The sequence below is a fragment of the Octodon degus genome, unplaced genomic scaffold (assembly GCF_000260255.1).
Source record: "Octodon degus isolate 3935 unplaced genomic scaffold, OctDeg1.0 scaffold00130, whole genome shotgun sequence".
In the NCBI taxonomy this organism is placed as follows: domain Eukaryota; kingdom Metazoa; phylum Chordata; class Mammalia; order Rodentia; family Octodontidae; genus Octodon; species Octodon degus.
Genome location: NW_004524706.1, coordinates 3,667,360 through 3,671,143, shown reverse-complemented (window position 1 = coordinate 3,671,143; position 3,784 = coordinate 3,667,360). Strand labels below are relative to the sequence as shown.

Sequence of the window (3,784 nt, the reverse complement as noted above, 5' to 3'; positions counted from 1 at the left end):
AAGAAGAAGAAGAAGAAGAAGAAGAAGAAGAAGAAGAAGAAGAAGAAGAAGAAGAAGCTTATGAGGGTTGGGGAGATAGCTTGACGGTCTAAGCACCTGCCTGACAAGCACAAGGACTTGGGTTCGATCCCCTGTACCACATGCTGTGCCAGCCCTGGAACCCTGGGCACCCCATGTTGGTCACTAAAACTGGGCATAGTGGCACATACCTGTCATCTCAGCACTGGGGAAGCTGAGAGAGGAGGATCACTATGAGTCCCAGCTGCATGATGAGACCCTGTACCAAATAAATAAAAGATTTTTAAAAATTAAAAAAAAATTCAAGACATCTCAGAATTCCTCTTTGTCTGTGTCTATCTGACTCAAATTTTTCTCTTATCAATCTTTATTCCATTCTCACAGTTAACTGATGGTATGTTGGATGTAGAATTCGGGTTAGACAGTTTTCTTTCAGAATATCGAAGACACTTCTCCATTGTTTCCCAGTTTTGCTGCCAAGAAAACTGATGCCATTCTGATTCTTGATCCTTCGAATGTGACCTGTTTTCCTCTCTGGAACTTTTTATAGAATCTTCTCTTTGTATCTGATGTGCTGGAATTTCAAAGTACTATCCCTGCCTATGGTTAAAAATCTCATTCTTGTGTGCTAGAGGTTTTTTAATATTATTTGCTTGATAATTTCTTCTTCTGTTTCTCTTTTAGCGTCTCCTATTAATTCATTACTAAGCTTGTTAAACTGATCTTTCTTTTTGTATCTTTTCTAAGTTTTCGTGTTGTTGTGTTTTTGGGACAGGGTCTTGCTATGCAGTTCAGGCTGGCCTTCAGCTTACTTTGTAGCCCACTGGTCTGGAATTCTCAATGATCCCCCTGCTTCAGCCTCCCACATGCTGGGATTACAGGTATGCGTCACCACATCTGGCTTTTAAAATTTCTTTGTTCAATTCTCTGGAAAATTTCTCAGATTTTTTTTATATGTCTATACAATGTAATTTTTCATAGATTTCATTGTAAAATATAACATGAGAAATTTCATTAAAATGATTATACAGATAAGCAAGTTTTGATCAAGCAAAACTCTACAAAACCACTAGATATTTTTCAGAGGCAGATTTCCAGTATGCCAGCAGTTATATCTATCAATATTTATCATATTAAAATCTATCTACTACATGAGCTGGTGAGATGGCTCAGTGGTCTAAAGCACCTACTTAGAACAAGCTTAGCAAAGCACAGGGACTGAGGTTCAATCCCCCAGCACCACATGCCAGCCAGCCCTGCCCCCTGGTGGGCTGAGCTGGCCACACATACACACATAAATAAGTAAAATTTAAAAAAAAATCTATCTACTACATACTTTTTTCATGTATTATCATTATAAGTTCCCTAGGTTTACTTATTCTTTTCTCTTTTTGAAATATTTTTTAATCTTTTATTTTTTATTTTATTTTTTTATATAAAACAAAAATGTATCTAAATGCTTCTATTGACCTTCCAAAATTTCAGTCATTATACTATATTAAGTAACTTTATTTATTTATTGCCAAACCAGAAATTGAACTCAGACCCTTGCGCTTGCCAGGGAAGTGCTTATTCCACTGAGCCATCTCCTCGGCCCCTTAAATAACTTTAAAAGGCACTTATATAACTTCCTGAACTTATTGGGGTTTAATATCTTCTTTTATTTATAAGGATCTCTACTATAGTTTTTTCTACTTCCCGGGCTGGGAATGCAGCTGAGTTGTGTCGTGTTTGCCTAACATATATGAGCCTGGGTTCAAGCCCCTGCCCAGCAGAACCAAACCAAACCACCCTTTTTTCTGCTTCCTTCACTGATTCTATTTTTTCTATTTCCTCTGTGCACCTTTGTTTTTTTAATTTGGGAGATCTTTCTTACATGTCTGGTGATTCTTTTTTTTTTTTTTTTTTGTGGCCAGCTCAGCCCATCCTGGGGGCAGGGCTGGCATGGCATGTGGGGCTGGTGCAGCATGTGGTGCCCAGGATCGAACCGCAGTCCCTATGCACCTGCTTAAGCTTGCCTAAGCAGGCAATTTAGACCACTGAGCTATCTTGCCAGTCCTGTCTGGTGATTCTTGACGATCTATTCAAATAGTAGAGAACAGCATTTTTTTTTTTTAAGTTAACTGAAATTTTTTGCATATAGGTATAGTATGACACCTTGGGGTAGTCTTCACTTTTGGTGATCTATTTGGGTATTTTCAGTGGAAGATCTCTAAGCATCTGAATTTGTTTGTTTATTTTTGCTTAGTCAGTATCCTTGGGGAGGATCTTCCAATCTCCAAACTGAGAAATAGAAGCTTGGTTCTTTCTCAGAAAGAGTAAGGGGAAGGGACTGAAAGCATCACCTCTTATGATACAGAGTTGTAGCCAATCTTCTGAACATAGTTCACCACACTGTTCTAAGAAACAAGCGGGTTGTAGACTGAATTTGACTGAACAAAGTGAACAATGAGAGATGTAATTTGAGCAGGGCTGAAGGGCTTGCTGAGAAGTAGGGCTCTGAAGACTTTCAGGAACTCAGATCTTTACTTTGAATTATTGGGAAAACAGATTTTTATAAAAGTATCACAGCTATGATTAGCTTTATAATAGACTATAGAGATGGGTAGGCGTGTCATGGATTGAATTGTGTCCTTCACAAAGCATATGTTGGGCCAGGGATATAGCTCATGAGCACAGCGCTTGACTGGCAAGCACAAGGTCCTAAGTTTGATTTCCAGTATACCCCCCCAAAAAAAAGACCCACAAAAGATGTGTTGAAACCCTAACCCCTTACTGCAGCATGTAATACCCCTTTATTTAGAAATAAGTTCCTAATTTATTTATTTTTTTAATGTACAAAGTCTCACTATGCAACTTGGACTCAATAGTGATCCTCCTGTTTTCAGCCTCCCTAGTGCTGGGATTACAGGCATGTGCCCCCACAACCAGACTTGGTGGCTGGCTCAGCACACCTGGGGGCAGGACTGGTGCAGCATGTGGTACTGAGGATCAAGCCTGGGTTCCTGCGCTTGCCTAGCCAGATGCTTAGTCTTCTGAGCCATCTTGCTGGCCCAGGAAATAGGGTCTTTATAGATGGTCTTTACAGTCAAGCTAAAATGAAGTCATTGGGCTGGGGAAATGGCTCAGTGGAGTAAGTGCTTCCCTGGCATGCACAATGGCCTGAGTTCAATCCCTGCTTTCACCAAAAAATAAAATAAAATAAACAATAATCATAAAATGAAGTCATTAGGGTGGAACCTAATCTAAATGGCTGATAGCCTGATAAAAAAGGAGAAATTTGGGAATAGATACAAATATGCATAGATGACTATTGAGAGATACAGGGAGAACACCATATAAAGATGGAATTAGAATGAGGCATCTACACGTCAAGGAATGTCAAAGATTACTAGCAATCCACCAGAAACCAGGAAGAGCAAGGAAAAATCCCTTACAGGGTTCAGAAGGAATATGGGCTGCCAGTACCTTGATTTCAGACTTCTACCCTTCAGACCTGTGAGATTATACATTTTGGCTATATTACACCCCAGAACTTGTGGCACTCTGCTATGGCTCCCATAGGAAACCATTACAGGGAAAGCATCTTTAAATTCTTGCTGTGTTTTAAGGCTAAGCTGACAGACTCTGCAGATGGACTCTGTATCAGTCAGCATTCACCAGAAATTAGATTTAATGTAAGATATACAAATATATGAGGATTTACAACACAGCCTTACAGTGGCCACCTGCAAAGTCAAGTCTGGAAGATTGCAAAAGTGCTGTC

At 39.5% G+C, this 3,784-nt stretch overlaps 1 pseudogene; it reads right to left on the bottom strand.

Moving 5' to 3' along the window:
- Nucleotides 1-3,784, bottom strand: part of LOC101571799 — a 7,212-nt pseudogene that overhangs the window by 1,369 nt on the left and 2,059 nt on the right.